Source organism: Rhinolophus sinicus, chromosome 2, assembly GCF_057876585.1.
Source record: "Rhinolophus sinicus isolate RSI-liver-muscle chromosome 2, RSI-T2T, whole genome shotgun sequence".
Lineage (NCBI taxonomy): Eukaryota > Metazoa > Chordata > Mammalia > Chiroptera > Rhinolophidae > Rhinolophus > Rhinolophus sinicus.
The window spans coordinates 182,940,001-182,957,562 of NC_142502.1; the positions used below are offsets into that span (position 1 = coordinate 182,940,001).

General features: G+C 36.4%; 1 protein-coding gene across 1 annotated transcript in view; it reads left to right on the forward strand.

Annotated features, from left to right (window-relative positions):
* LOC141571503 (lysocardiolipin acyltransferase 1-like) overlaps positions 1-17,562 on the forward strand; it is a 592,611-nt gene that overhangs the window by 476,188 nt on the left and 98,861 nt on the right. The gene's annotated exons all lie outside the window — the stretch shown is intronic.

Sequence of the window (17,562 nt, forward strand, 5' to 3'; positions counted from 1 at the left end):
AAATGATACAGTTGACTAGACTGGGTTCTGATTGTAATTCCTGGTTCTTCCACCTTAAGAAATAAACAAGTGTTGTTACGCATAGTGGCTGATGGGCTAAGTCTGTGCTGGGTGTCCCTATATTTCTGTATTCTGTGTATGGTTCTCGTAGGGTTATCTCATGTTCTCTAGCTAGGTCTTATAGATCTTATTCCAGAGTCATTCCAACACTTAATTTTCACACCAATGCATTTGACCAAGATTCAGCATTTAAGTACTAAGCCTTCATCTGATTTTTTGCATTGCAAATTTCCGGCTGTCTATTCAATACATTTACCCCAGGAGAGGTAGTGTGACACTGCAGCTTTCTAATTATTCTAGGCATGCCATATCTGCGTTTTCTCTGCCACAAACATCATTGTTCTGACCTCTGTTTCTTAACAAATGAGTTTGTGTCTCCCCAGAGAAGTGTGCTGGTCACAGGCAGCAACTGTATAAAGTGACTTGATCCTCGTAGAGCAGCAATTATATAATTTTTAAAAATTAAGATAAATTTATACTAAAATGATCATTAATAGTTTATAGAATAAAATTAAAATGCTTATTTTAAACAGATAACTAGAGATTTTCTTTAATTGTGTTTGAAATGAGCCATTAGCTCCTTTATTAACCGAGGCAATTCCATGAAAAAAACATAAGAACAATCACAATGATAACAGTGTGTAACAACAGGGTAAATTTTGGAAAGCTTTTGAATCCTATAGCCTTCAATCCAGAGAATTATTGCTCGCTGCTATATTTGTGAGTGATAGGCAGACAGCTTTAGTATTTGTCGGCTTGTGAGTGCAGGCATAACTTGTTTTATTGCACCTCACAGATACTGTATTTTTTCACAAATTGAAGGTAAGATTCTCCACGAGTGTAAGATTATGACTCGCTGAGGGCTCAGATGATGGTTCGCATTTTTTAGCAATAAAGTCTTTTTTCATTAAGTCAGGTATATTTGTTAGACATAGTGCTCTTGCACACTTAATAGACTACAGTCTGGTGTAAACATAACTTTTATATGCACTGGGAAACCAAAACATGTGTGCAACTCATTTTTTTGCGTTATTTGCTTTATTGTGATACTCTATGACAGTGGTCCGGAAACAAACACACATATCTCCGAGGTAGGCCTGTATCTTTGTTCATATCTAGGGAAACTCGTTTCATTGGATGTTTCTAAGTGGAGATGCAGCCACCATATGTTAATATCTCACAGGGCCATGTCATTGGACGTGGCCTAATAATACCCACTTGCTAACGCCTAAGACTTTTGTTCCAGCATGACCACTACTCCTCTTTCTAGATCTTTGATGACGCTGAAATTACCTGTCTTAGCTTGTTTGGGCTACTATAACAAAACACCACCTACTGGGTGGTTTATAAATAACAGACCTTTCTTTCTCAGATCTGGAGGCTGCAAGTCCAAGATCAGGGCGCCAAGGTGGTCAGATGAGGGCCCACTTTCTGGTCCAAGACTTGTCCTTGAATTCTCATGTGGAGGAAGGGATAGCGACCTGTGTGAGATCTCTTTCATAAAAACACCAACCCCATTCCTGAGGGCTCTTCCCTCTTCACCTAATGCCCTCCCAACAACCCCACCTAATGCCGTCACCTTTGGGAGTTAGGATTTCGACATATGAATTTGGGAAGACACAAATATTCAGACTATAGCCGCACCACACATCTGCATGGGAACCATCAGGAGTTTGCCACCAAGAGAAAAATGTGAGAATATGGTCAGCAAGCTATAATCCAGGAATTCCCAGAAAATGGTTCTCATCTCAAGATTTAAGGGAGATGATTTTTAAAAACAACGTGATAAAACATGTTCTGCACATGGTTCTCTAGACTTCAATTTGATGGCATGAAACAGTGTTGAGAAATGGTAAAACCATGTAGAAGGCATTTGATACCATACTTGGTGGATGTCTCATTTTGTAGGTGACGTAATGGGGCCTGGACAGACAGGTACCTTCCCTCACACAGTTTGTCACCTTTTTGCCAACTCTTTAAGTCATGTGGAGAATAAGATAATATCATATTAGAGTACAGTTATTAAAATCTAGTGCTTTCTAGAGTACAGTTGTTAAAATCTGGTAATTTCAATGCGATGTAACAAATAAGTTCTAAGCCATTCTTTGATAGATGTTCCAATTAGCTGAGGTGACCACAACATTTCCATGCAGTTTTAAGAAGTTCCCAATGATGAAAAGTCAAAGCTTCAGTGTATCTCCTCTTATAACTATCTTCCCAAGACATAGTCTGGATGAATAAGCTTTGTATCAAAAGTTTTCAATACAGATACTAATCCCCAGTCCACTATCTGAAAGATATCTGGAAGTTATCTAAATTCTGAGTACAGTTTTCTTGTCAGTAAAATGGGAATTATATGACATGGCTTTGTAAAGATTTGCAAAGAGTAAATTTTGATATATGTCAGGTCTGTATCTCAGTATTTGGTTTTTATTTTTTCAAAAAATGTAAGATTCACTTTCACCTCGTGAATATTCTTCCAATATATTGTGCTATCTTATAATTATATCACTCCTTTTTTTTTTGGTGGGGGGTGTTTGACAAAGTTCAGTTTCATATTAAGAACTGCAAACTATGATAGTTGTCTTCTTCACTGCCAAAGAGAAAGTTTAGTAGGTATTACCAACTCACTCATCTCTCACTAAAATGAAAACAGAAATTTGAGATCAAAATAAGAATCTTTCCTTGGAATATTTGCATTTGATTATGAAAGCATTTGAACTAGAACCATTAAAAATGAGTGATAGCTAAGACAGCCAGAAAGAATAAAATATAAAGGGAGGGGTGGGAGCAACAAGATTGTCATCTTTGGTGGCGGAGGTAGAATCCCATGTCTGCCATTGAATCTAAGGGGGATAATGTAGAGATGAAACAATCAACAGTGGTGAAAGCTGAAAGGATTTTATTTCTGTGAATCAGGGAAAGGAAAGATTGTTACCACATGGAATTAAGCCTAAATGTTTGCAAACCCAGATAATATATTTGATAATCTGGAATAATCTCTACTGAAAGGGTGAAAGTGCCTGAGGCAAGCATTATAAATGGCTCATTTGTGTCTATGGTTTGTGGGACCAAAGGTTGACAAACTATAGCCTACAGGATAAATGTTTCCCAGGGCCTGTTTTTCTGCTGATACTGGAGTTAAGAATGTTTTTACATTTCTAAAGTGTTGTTTAAAACATTAAAATTAAAACACAGAAGAACATACAGAAAAGACCAGGTGCAAAAATTATAAGTCCTTACTATTTATCCTCACCAAGTGGTCACCAATGCTGATTAAGACTAAGAAAGGAAGAGTAGAGGGCAATTGTTGTCATTAATTAATTCCTCCAGCCCTTATTGATGACATCACCAAGCTCCTGCTACATATAGAGTCATAGAAGTTAATCCATGAGATCCATGTTTTCTGGGTCCTCAGAGTCTAATTGAAGGGAACCATGAAAAAGACAGCTGGTGTATATTTTGATATAGAGAGTGTTCAATTTAAGCACAGGATGCAATGAGAGAAGGTATTATGTAACTGATGCTGGGGATGAGAGGCAGGAAACTGGGTAAGGGAGAGCATTCAGTAAGAAGTGATCCCTTTCATGGAGCGAGTAGGTTTCATTCAAAAGACAGGTAAGTCAATTAAATAAAGATGTTTTACAAAGTAATTTTGACAATACCATTCCACAGTAGGAAAGTATCAAGTACATAATGTACATCCATACACATACATAAATATACAGACAGACACAGAGACCTTGTATATTTTATTCCAAAAATGTAGCCATGAATCAGGTATGACAACACTAATAGTTTGTAAATAATAGTCGTATACCAAATTGTGTCTCTTGCAAATGGAACAAGTTAAGGTTACCCACTCAAATGGCTAAAGTTTTTTGTTAATATTTGTGGAGAAGACTTTTAGGATTTGTATTTGCCCGTGACAAATAATCTTACAGAGGCTACAGACTAGATTTGGGGCAGGAGAGCTTCTGTAGTCAGTAATTTTTAAAAGCCTCTTTCCCCCTACTTGTAATCATGGGCAGTGTTTCAGTTACCTCCTGGGTGTTTATATTTCAAACACATAAGATTTATATCTTCAAGGGAAAGAGAAAGAATGTAAGTTTTCTCCTAGGCGTTTTGCGATATATTTATTTCTTATCAACAGTCTAGGGTAATTACTGTTTAAGATGTTCCCTCTTGTTAGAGGTAAGACAGCGTCGGTGTTCATCTGTTTCACTGTCGGTCACCACAATATCTCAGCTTATTCTGCTCCCTTACGCTGCCCAACCAGCCCTGGGTCTAGCAGAGCGGTGGCTGACTGCATGTCCTTCTCTGACCTCAGCTCTTCTGACTCAAGCCTCAGCCTCTAGTGGGGCATCGGTGACCAGCCAAACTGCCTGCAGTACAAGTCAGTCCGCTGCTGCAGAGACGTGTTACCTTCTTTGCCACAGTGCCCTACACATACCTCAATAAACAAGCACATTAAAGCAGAGGTGTTTCGGGGCATCTCTGTACTCACATGGTGATCCACAAGCATTGAACCTGTGAGTCTTCCTTCCCTACCCAGAGAGCAGTGGCCAACCCGGGATTTCCCCTGTGGATGCCTCTTTCCAAAGACCCATTTCTTCGGTCTCCTAGCTGACTTGCCAATTGTTAGTTCACAAACTCTGGAGTTCCCCTGGTGAAACCTGAAATTGGTCGCCATACACGGAGGGCAAAGAGAGACCCAAGAAGAGGTAGACCACTCCAGATTGCTAGGAGGCCAGTTTAAAAAGCAAGGGAACTTACATACAAGGCTTGTCTTGGGTGACTGAAAGACCAGCAGATATCCCCACTCACCTGCCAGACTCTTAAAAGTTTATATGGAGACCTTAACAGGGTTTAGTCATGCAGTCGATCCAGAGGGTCTCAACCACACCTTACTCTCAAACGCTATGTCCTTGAAATGGCTCTGGCTGTGGGGACTGTGGGTGAAATGTACATTCCCAGGACATGGGAGAGGGTAAGAAGGCTCTGATTGCCCAGGTCTAGCTCTTGGATCAGGCAGTGCTCACGTCCTCTCAATGCCCTCCTCCAACATTACAAAAATTCTACTACCCAGAATAGAGCCAAAACAGAATATTCTTATTCCTTGTTGAATGCCATTCTAAATATGTCTTTATTTAGACAGGCTTAGAAATAGATGTATAAATAACTAGAATGATAAACTCATAAAAATGATTTCGTACAAATGGGATTCTATGTCACACTACACTATTTTTATTTTTAGGGTATTTAATTTAATGGAATAAAATGAACCAGAATTAAAATTATAGATAAGTAAACTTTTCTTAAATATTCCATCACATGGGATTTTAATCCTAAACAGATTTCTAAATTACAAAAAACAAAAACGTAAGATAAAGGTAAAAGAAGGTAATACTTTGGGATATTTTTTCTGTCATTCAACTTTAAATAGTGTCTTCTCAAGTCCTTATTTAATAGAAGACATGATATTTTTACCTCTATTCTCCATATGGATTTATATTTTTGGTTTTGTTATTAAACTTACATTGCCAATGCTTTAAAAAGTCATTCTCCCGTTAACTGTAATTTACACAAATTTTGTTCAATTTTAATTTTATTTCTATATTTACAGAGTGAGTTCTCAGCATCATTTTACTAAATCTTCACTTTCTTTGATCCCTTATTTTAATTTCTCTCTGGCTTGACTAGCTCTCATTATTCAGTAAGATTTTAAAGGAAAGCTCATGGGTGTTTTGTTCCATTCCATTTGCAAGAACACATGACTGGTTTCAGAATTCTAGGGTCACATTTCTTTCTGTTAGAATTTTGTAGTCATTGCCTCATTGCCTTTTGGCATTGAGTTCTGCTGTAGAGACTTCTGCACCCCAGAGGCATCGATTTTAGCTGTTTCTTTTAAGAATATGCTAGACTTCCAACTTTTCTTACTATTTTAACTTTAGCAATTATATTTCATAATTTCCAAAAACTCTTGGATTTTTTTATAGCTTCTACCTTTGAGCTGTATAGATGTCACAGATTTTTTTTCTCTTTGAAGATAATTGTATATAATTTTTTTTAAGTTTTCTTCTGGTCCTACCATTGCATCTTTGACTGTGACTTTATTTATAATTATTAAGGTTATTGTCAAATCTTGTCATCTGTTCATACTTAAGAGTGAGGCACCGTAACACTTACGGGAGGTGGTATGTTTGGGAGGTTACGTGTCTACTGGTAAAATTCTGTATATCAGGAGAAATTACCAGATGATTTTAAAATTTGGTAACCATAAGTGTTAGTATTTGCCATTCCAACTATCGCATGGAGGTGTGGTATTGCCCACCAGCCTATGGAAGTTATGAGGATGGGTTACAGTTACTATCAGTACACAGGTTACACCCCTCTGTTGTACGTTCTAGTATCTTCTGCATTCTATGAATTGTGTTCCCAAACCTGGCACTTTCCCTTATGAAATTCCTCCAGAGAATAATATCTAATCCTCTGCATAGGCACTTGACTTCTCGGGATGTGAGTGGAAAATGGATCTTTCTGCTCCTTAAATAGGCTGTCACACCAACCACCACCAGCTACAGTGATGCTAATGTCTCATATCTCAGCTTCTCGGTTCTGCACGGCTTTCTTGTTTTTGCTAGTTTCTTGGACACGTGTGGTTGATTTTCCTCTGATTGGCTGAATTGATTAAGATGTCCTCATTAGGGTTTTGCATTTATAAATTAGAGATTGAGTCTTCAGCTATCACTTTGCTGTGTCTTCTTGTTGTCTTCTGGGTCTCTGAGGGGAAACAAAGGTCCATCCAGATTCCTTGCCATCTTAAAATCAGAAACCCTTATTTTGTTTGTTTTGCTATTTTCCTCAGAAACATCAAGCTTATAGTATACATTTCCTTTCTTGATTTGCCATCTCTCTCCATTTTGTAATTTGTATTAGGCAGAATTCTAAAATAACCTACAAGCTTCCTGCCCCCTGGTACCATGTTTCCCTGAAAATAAGACCTACCTAGACAATCAGCTCTAATGAGTCTTTTGGAAAATTAATATAAGACCCAGTCTTATTTTACTATAAGACCGGGTGTGGGGACAGAGTCCCAGAGAGCAGTTTCCAGGCTCTTGGCCTCATGTGGAAAGCTGCTGGCTCGGATAGTAGATGGCCATCAGCTGTAACTCGTTGGCCATCAGCTGTTACCTGTTAGGCATTAGCCACTGATATAACTGCCATGGCTAAACTAGCAAGGGGATTGCAGTTAGCACGGTGGATTGCAGTTAGCAAGTGGGGTTGGTTGGCAGAGAAAAAGAAGGCAGATTGCGGATCGTGTGGCTCCTGCTTTCTGTGTCTCCAACCCAGTGGCCAGCGAGAATATAGAGGTATGAATACCCTATCTATGGCTCCGTTGGTGTTCCTTTTTGGCCTCACCATATCCTGAGTTCTTATGTGGGGAGCAGGACCAGAGACCCCACATGACACCCCGCATGACACTGGGTATTATATTATGTAATATAGCGTAATATAATATAATATAATATAATATAATATAATATAATATATAATATAATATAATAAATACTGGGTCTTATGTTAATTTTTGCTCCAAAAGATGCAGTAGAGCTGATTATCCAGCTAGGTCTTATTTTGGGGGATACAGGGTATATGTACAGTAAGTAATCCCCTCTCCTCAAGGGAGGGCAGGGCCTCTGAATATGAGATAGTCACTTTCATGATTACATTATGTTATAGAAGACTCCTTTGCAGCAGATTAAGAGAGATTTTCTTGCTGGCTTTGAATAAGCAAACAACCAGGTTGTGTGGGAGGGCAAACTTTAAGAGCTGAGAACACCCCTTGCCAACAGCCAGCAAGAAAACAGGGAGTCCTGTTTTACAGCTAAAAGAATTCTGGATTAGCACCACAGCTCTGCCTAAACCTTGATTGCAGCATGTGAGAGCCTAAGGGGAGAACCCAGTGAATCCAGGCCTGGACTCTTGACCCACAAAAATAATGATTTTTGGTGGTGTTTTAAGCCACTACTGTTTCCAGTTGCATGTATTGTATCATGTGAGTCTCATATTTGTGGTTATAACCTTCTATTTTATTTGTCATCAAACTTACTTTTTTTTTCTTCAGTTGTGTTATCAGTTCTTCTTTTAAACCTAATATCTCTTCTTCTTCCAGTTTAAATTGGTATTATAATATTTTATTTCTTTACAACCGTTAGGGAATGTTTGTATGAATTTTTCCTTTGTTTCTCAGGTTATTTCCTTTTGGAATGTGTGTTCTTCATTAGCTATTGATCACATTCCTTTCCTTATCACTGCCACCACCAACCACCCCATCCCTCCCCACCCCCACTATTTCAGAATGTGTTTTCTGCTTATTTCTTTTTGATGCCTATCTTTAAATGGATTCAGTTATTTAATTGAAAACAATGTCTAAAATGGCAGGGAATTGAGTTGGGGAAGTCCAGAGCTTTACTTCAGGTTTTGTTCATTTGTTTTTGTGGTTTTGCTGGTTGGTTTGTTTGTTTTTGTACTAATGAAAACCATCCTGCCAAATCTATTTTATTCTATCCCATGAATGTACATCTCATCTAAATTTTGGCATTCAGTTTTTTGATCCTACCTCCATCCAAAAAGATTTGTTTCAGTTGAATAAAACTACCATACATTTTCCAGTTTCTATAGGTACTATCATTCCTTCCATTTGGTGGCCTCAGGTACTTGACAGCTACATTCGCAATACTTAAAAATAATGTGCTATCATGGATTTTGTTTCTAAATCTGTCTTTAATTAATATAATGAAGTAAACCTTTGAAGCACGTGAAGGTTTCATATAAAAAATTCTGAAGGACAAATTTTCTCTTATTTCCTTGGGCACACTGATTTATCATTTTAGCTGACCTCTGAAGGAATCCATGAAAAAGTCCTGGTTATTATTTTTACCCACAGCAGCATAATTTTAATTCTAGTCATATAAGCTTGTAAAACAAAGTTGTATAACCACAATGGAAATGATCTTCCCAACGGTGTAGCTAAACTAACAAAGTAATTTTGATAGGAATGAGCAATTACGGTCCAAGCGATGTAAACTCAGTTCACTTGTATAAAACCACAGAGGCAAACGGAATGATCGAAGGGCTAGAGGGTAAGTAGGGTCACGTTTGCATACTCTCCTACAGGCAGATACTATCCACCCATTCTCCCAGGAGTCCACCATGGAAATGCCTACTTCCAACTCATTGTAATTAAAAATGTAACAATATTTCATGCAAAAAAAAAAAAAAAAAAAATCCTGTGTTCTTTTCAAAGGTAGTAGAAAAACATCTGGGACAAAAATGAGGGTATTCTTCAGCAATATGTACAAATCATTTATAGATTTATTTACATAAAATCTAATCAGTGAATATTTTATGTTGTGTTAGCTAAACTACAATTCTTCCATACAAAGTCAAATGCCAACGTTTAATCCACTTAACAATTTTCAAGAAGCACTTATTTAATGGATAGTATTAGTTTCTAGGAATGCAAAGTGAGTAAATCCCAGCCCCTGCCTATAGAATAATTAGTCTCTAAGGCTCAAGTTGATAGACAACCACAGTCTTATAGAATCTATTTATTCATTCTTTTATTCAGTAATTATTTGGTACTTACTATGCGCATGTTGCTGTCTATGTTTTGGTACATGTATAAATTCTATGACTCTGTGTATATGTCTTTTAGATATAGTTTAAATAAATTTACATTTGTTCCTTAATATTATATAAGAACTATTTGCACTATCAGTCTTTGAAGTCATCACTATCATGCATACCTTGCCAGTACTTACTAATAAAGTTCTTGTGGAATGTCTCAGCATCTTTCTGAAAGCTACTTACATCATATACATATGTTTGATTTAACCCTCAAGGCACAGTTCGGTGGTAACCTCCTCCACCCCACCATCACACATAGATACGTACATATCACCCAATCGGAAATTCCTTCCTCTTGAATGCAAAGTTTGCTTTGCATTCAAGTGCATTGTGTATATGTTGCAACAACCATTAGTGTCCGCAATAACAATAACACAATGTCATCATCTGCCCGAGGATGGACACATTGCATTTCCATCAGGTAGGACACATATCTGATTATTTTTGTGTTGCTAGAACTGGGAACAGTTTCTGGTACATACTAGAACCCGTTAAAAGCTTCTAATATGTAAATTTTGTGTATGTTTCACTGTTGAATTTATAGTGCCTTTCAAAATCCTTGACTTACACCATTTACATTCTTTATAGAACTTAATAAGAAAGTTGAAATGCATGAATTAAAGATGAATGTCTCTGATTATCCCCAAAATTGGCCCTTAGAACCTCTTAGAAAATAGTTGACTAGTAGACTAGACTTACCTAATGTGGCATTTCTGGACCACAAAAATAAGGCAACATGTAGATATTAAGTCATTATACAAAATAAAAATCTACAAAAATGTATTCACTCAGAAAATTTATGACCAGTTTCATAAATATAAAGTTAATGTATAATTGCTTTTGTATTACTGAGTTATTTGTAAAATCCTCTTCCATAATATTAATGAGAATAAACATGGTACATTGAAACAAACCTAAACTCCATACTAATATTCTTTCTCTGTATAATTTAATATAAATTATTAGATGGGAAAAGGTTAATTTCAAAGCAGAATATAGACTATCAGAGCTGCAACAGAAACAGCAGATCAGGGAGTTATGCAATGAAATAAAGTGACAGCTGAAGTAATGAACATCTTAGAGTAACACACTGAGCTCTTGGTTCAGAGTTCACTGTCAGTTCCAAAATATCATGATGGCACAGAAAACCATGGACACTTAGGGCCTACCTAACCATATTAGTCTTTCTCAGTCTTATTGCAATATATCTTTATAAAATCAAAGACACAAATTGTGTTTAAAATTTCAAATTAAAAAAATAAAAGTCAATGTTAATAAGAAGAAATCAATGTAATGGGATTTTAGAAAGAAACACTCTGTGATCACTTTATATATTCATATATACATATGTATACATGGGTGACTAATCACATGCTATCAATGGGAGTTAAACTTACATATTTTAGCATATTTTCTTGTCTCAAGAAATATGGGGGATAAAGCTCTGTTGTGCTTTTCTTTAATTTTCATAATTAAGCAGGTATTTTATAAAGCATTGAGTAGCAATTATTTTTTATAAAATGAAGCCATACATTTTACAACAGTTTTTCCCAACTGGCAATATGATTATGATTCAGAATAAAGGAAGAATCGTTCTTCTGGAGCCCAATCATACTTTTTCTCTAACTCAGCCATTTACTTTAATAAATTAAGACACAATTTCAAGGTTAGAATCAACGTTGTTAGCAGCCACCAAATTTTGATAAAATATTTCTTCCATATCTTCAATGCAAAGATCGCAAATTTCTTTCAGATCTAGATTTTTCACAAAAAAAGATTTGAAGGTTTTCAAACATATAATTCAATATGTTTCTTTAAACTATAAATTCCATAGCTTCCTTTGGAATTGAGAAAATTGCTGCTATTGAAAGTTTTCTCTTTTCTTTATAGATGATTTTGATATCACATAGAATGCAAATGCTACCAGTTTCTTAACTGATGTAAGTTTATTTATCATTTGGGATTCTTTATCCTATAAACTCTTCCAGCCTTTTTAACAATTTGATAGTATGTTCTCGCTTTCTATATTGTGAAATAGAAATATCAATAGAAATTTGACTATGAAAAAAATCTTCACTTTTAATATTTGCTTGATATTTAACACAAATGCCTTTTAATCTGAGCAGGATACATGATATCACTACTTGGCACTCGACATTGATACTAGACATTATGATACTAGACACTGATCACACTAAAGAATTTTCACATCACTCATTGAAATATAGATATAATTGCTTTTTCTTGATTTTTTGCCACTGTCTTCAACTACTTGAACCATCCAGCAAAAAAGAATAAATGAGAAGTTATGACAGTGTAGTCTGTTGAATTTGTAGAGTAATGAATCATGTGATCACATTTATTTCTTTATTAATAAATAATTTAGACATTATTTTATGTGTGGGCCACTGTAACAAGAACATAGATATACTCCTGAGTATAATTATACTCAAGGAAACAGTCTCTTTATCCTCAAAAATCAATCCTTCAACAACAAAATGTTAAAAATCAATCCTTCAACAACAAAGCGTATATATTTAAATTGTGGTGTGTGTGTGTGTGTGTGTGTGTGTGTGTGTGTGTAAAATTGACTAATTCTTTGTGGTATTTAGATTAAATATAAATGACCCTATCTTAAAAATGTTGGCTTCTAGTTTGCATAGTCTTACTGAACTTACCCTCAAAAATGAAAACACAAGGCGGAAGAGGAGAAGGCGGAGGAGGGGGACGGGAAGGGGAGGAGAAGAACTGCATGATGCAAACTTGGACAGGTAGCTCCCAAGTCCAAAGTCCTAACTTGCACAGAGAGGGTAAGGGCCACACAGGAAGACAAGCCAGTTAGAGAAACTCAAGAAAGCTATGTTTATATACATGAACTGATCTATATAAATATTGGCCCTAGTATATTGTTTTCTAGTAAGTTTACTGAAGAGAGTACATTTCCATAGGTCCCCTTGGTGTACCATTTTGGCCTCACCCCATATTTTGAGATGTTGATTCTCAGTATTAAATATATGAAATATCATTTTAAATATTTTTCAGGTTTCCTTTTAATTTCCTTTTCAGCACATTAATTGTTTGGAAATTTGTATTGAATTTCCAAATTGTAACTATTTGTGTCTATCTGTTCTGTTGCTCATTTTTTAAAGGCCAGTGAACTTTGGCTTCCCAAGCAGAATTGTATGGATCACTCATGCTGACATTTTGTAAGGTTCCTAAGGTTCATGGTACCTGTGGCATCTTACTTTGATAGTTCTTCTGGGTGTACATCATGCGTCTTGAACACAGGGAATTTTCTTTCCTGTATTTGATAGCTGCTAAGTATTCATTAACTTATGTTTAAAATAACTTTTCTGCCATTTTTCTTGTTTTTGGTCAGAAATGGGCAACTCCAGCCTGTGTCCAGTCTATCATACAAAAAGCAGACATTAGGAAAATTGCTTAAGCCCGTAGTAAGCAGAGAATGTCTTTTTGTTGCTTTCACACAAGTGAATGACAACTTGACAGTGTGTAAAATTCTTGGAACACATTTTTCTCTAAAATCTATATATGCTGCTGAAATCTGGCATCTAATTTTCTGACCAATTTTTCATCCTTTGTAAATAGTCTCTTTTCCTAATGCTTGCAGTTTTTATTATTTTTCTTGATGTCAAGACATTTGTGTGTGTGTGTGCTTTACGTACGCATGTCTCTCACTTTTCTAAAAAATCGATTTATAATTGTTTTCTTTTTTTTGCTTGAACTGTCAACAACTAAGAAGGACCTATTAATATTTTTTAAATAAGCTGGGCTTTTGGACATTTTTCCTTACCTTTTATTATATTACTACAAACTAAAAACTCATGAGTATTGCTCAAATGTTAATAGTGTGTTAGATACATTGTCGACATAATATAAAAATGACCCAGTTTATGCCATTTCATATGTTTACCTTAGCTTTTGATGATAAATTTTTGACACTCAAACTTTCTTATTGTTCGGTTTTGCTGGTGTATCATTGTTCCACTGTTTTTATTTAGTTGTATGAATATTTTATTTTAGCTGCATGTATGTACTGAAATCAGCATAGAGTTTCAATTTAAGATTTCCTTTCCGACTAACTTTATCCAGTGTCCCCAGGCTTTCTCGTCTGTGTAATAGAAACAGGGTAGCAGAAAGCCAATATTACCAGAAATAGTCAATAACCAGTTAGATTTGGGTATATCAGATCAGTGACTGCTTCTTACTTAGGCTAAGAATATGATTGCGCTGATATTGAGTTTGGCTATTTGTAAGATATTTCTTTAAATAGAAAAAAGGAAGTGCATAGTTAGCTTGTATAAATCCTTCCTGAATGATGCTATAAGCTGAAGCATAGCAGGACTATGGCTCAGCAAATTTAAGCATATTGGAATCAGCAAGATCATCCTTGCACAGACTTTTAATAGCAGCTGCATATTTGCATTAGGGACTCTGAGGGAACGTGGGAAAGTGAACTGAAACGAGGCAAATATGCCTCTATTCTCCAGGGCCATACAGATTAAGCTGCATTTCTTGATTCTTGGTTAAATAAATCGGGATGTAAATCTAACTTACAGATGGGCAATGTCTGTCTTTCCTCATTTGTATTTTGGCCTACTTCTCTTTATACCAGGTATTCAGCCAAGAAATGGCCTATTTGTCCAGACATGTATAAAAAAATCTAACAAAACTAAAACCAGTCCCTTGCCTCTCCTCCTACCTCCTACTCACAATTATGAATCAGATCCCTCGCAATCCAAAGATTGTTTGTGTCGAGTGATGTAACACTTTGTACGTGTGTATGATGACTTCTTCCAGACCATTCTGTAGTGCTCAGTCCCCCGGTAGATGGCTGTTTGGGAGGCACACTTGAGTTGAGTTGTGGGCTGGTTTAAAGCAACAGAAGTGTGGTGAGGGATACATGCATGCGGGATTTATGTCACAACTGCTAAAGAACAAAATACTATGACATTTGTTAAAACAGTAAGAAAGACTTAATTCAAAACTATCACAATAGGCATTAAGACTATTCCACTAAGGGAGAGAAATGGGGCTGAACTATGAATAAAAGAAGAGCAAGAGGGGATTCATAGCCAATGAGCAGAATGAGAGGGTCAGTGGATGGAAAATCACTAAGAGCAGACATCAGGGTAAGGGGATTCTTGCTAAATCAAGCTGGCAGGGTTCTTGCTGCAGGCAGGCCGGGGGACTGGATGGTAAGGGTGGCAGGTGAGGCATTCAATCCAATCCAGAAGGCAGTCAGATACCAGGTCTTCCCTTTCCCAGTCTTAGGTAATTGATTCACACGCTGGTGCCGATCCAGCTTCTGCTGGATATCCCAGAGCCACTCTGTGCTGATACTGGAAGATTCTGGAATTCTCAGTCTGTGCAGTCTTGTTCTCTTTGGTACTCAGTGCTACAAACTCTAGCCACTGTGATCTCCTGGACACTCAGATTCATTTCATCAATTCTGGGGGTCGGCTGGACTCTGCCTGGGTCCATCTTCCCTGTACCATGGTTTGAAAACTCTCCTAAGGGGATAAGCCAAGACATCAATAGGACTTACTTTATTTTTTTGCCACCTTGCATGGATCAATGTTCTGTATTGCCCACTTGCCAGCATCTTGAAAGCTATCGTGTCCTGTATAGTGTGTGTGTGTGTGTGTGTGTGTGTGTGTGTGTTTCCATGTGGCTGAATCACATACCTATTACTTCATCTTGCCTGGAAGCAGAAGTCTAAAGTTCTTTTCGTATACTAAAATTTTAAAGATTTTTTTCTTTCACCTTAAAGTTTAACCTCACTAAAATTTATTTTTGTTAATGATATGAGGCAGGAATCTAATAGGAGGTTTTCCATGTGAATAAGCAATCATCAGAGCACCTTTATTAAGTATTCCATTCTCATTATTACACTGGCACCTGGTATTTTATAGCCAATTTAAATCCACAATAGCAATTCATATATATTATTTCATTATATACTTTAAGTAAATTTAAGTGAAGTGTTGTGCTGGTGAATTTATCTTTTCCATAAAATAGCTGAGGAAATTAAGGATCCTCACAGTTAAGTTACTTGTCCAAGATTATACTGAATTGGGACTATAATTCATATGAAAGAGCTGGGACTGAAGCATTTGTCACTCCATTAATCTCTAGGCTCAATCCTCCTAATGTGGTTGATTAACTAGTTTCTCCCGTAATGTAAAACTATTTAAAAATGTGACCAGCTCTTAAAAGCAGGAAACACTCCTTTGATCAAGGAAATTTACTTCCAAGCCTTATACTATATCTATTACCTTGTGCCATATTTTTTCTCACTTCTTAATTTACCATACTCAGTGTATCGTATCCCTTCGTTAAATGACAGCCAATTACCTTATCACGGAATAATTTTATCACTTGGATAACTCAGCTCACTTATATGGTTATGGCTGCTGATTCCCAGTTCATTCTTTGAATTGTAAAGAGTAGAAAATTAATATATTCCAAATTCATTTCTAAAGCAAAGGCTTATTAACCACGTTTTAGCAATCATATACAAAACTCTTGATGTTTAGAATTTTATTACATCTATATGTGCATGCTGTATGCTGACATATATAACGTACCACGTCTGCGTACATGTACTCATATATATGGATGGTCAAAAACATATCAAACCCATATAAACAAATACAAATTCAGTATACAATAATCATATCATATACAGCAGAACCATATTATGTGCTGTCTTCTGGGTGTGACATGTTTAAATATTGACCCTGTTTGTACATTTCAATCATATTGCGTGAGTGCTATTTTTCTATTTCACATATGTGAAACTCAGACAAGTTAATTAACTTGGCTGATGTCACAGCCAAAAAATGCCATTGGAGAGGTTCAAACTCAGTCTTACCTGACTTAGCAACTCATGCTGTTCTCATTTCGCTGACCTCCAAGGTCATAGACTCTGTTATTATATCTCAACAAACTATGTGTAGAGTACTAGTAAGTATTATGCATAATAGTAAGTGAATTTAAGTCCATAGTTGTTCCCTCTGATATGCTAAACCTAAAGCAAATCTCTACTTCGAGATACCATCACTCTTTCAACAACTGTTAGAATTGTATTTTTATACCTCCCTATGTTCCTGTGTAATATATGAGTTATATTAGGCTTTAATGATGAGCCCATTGACCGTACAGAGATATTTCTGACATTGTCTACCAAGAACAAATGTTTTCATGTTTCCTTACACTATCCAAACAAACACACCCACAAAAAGAATGTGCATGTTCTTGAATATCAGTCTTCGTGATTAGATCTTAGACATGAGTAGTGGGACTCTACGAAAGCAGGGGTGCTGAACAACTACCAGGGAGTGCCTAAGATGCTGTCATGATCGAGAAACCCATCTGCAGGTGGACTCACAGACAGAACTGGAATATCTAGGTATGTTGTTGACTCAGGGAGGCATTAGAGTTGCTTCCAGATCTCTGAATGGCTGTCATGTGGATAAGAAACTACCATGAACTGTGTCATCCCATTAATCTCACATGGAGAGATAATATAGGAACCAACTATTGATATAATATTACAGTGATGAGCTAGCCCTCCTCCTCGAGATGGTCAAATGGAAGCTAGATAAACAAACGTGAATCAGAATCATGTGTCCAAGATTCTGTACTTTTTAACGGGTTAACCAATTTATAATTGCTTTTAGTTCCTTTCTAACTGTGGTATTCTGAGATTTTTAAGATAGGACACTTCTCCATTTTTACTTTCTTTCCATTCATCCACTAACTGCAAGATAGAAATGTATCTATACT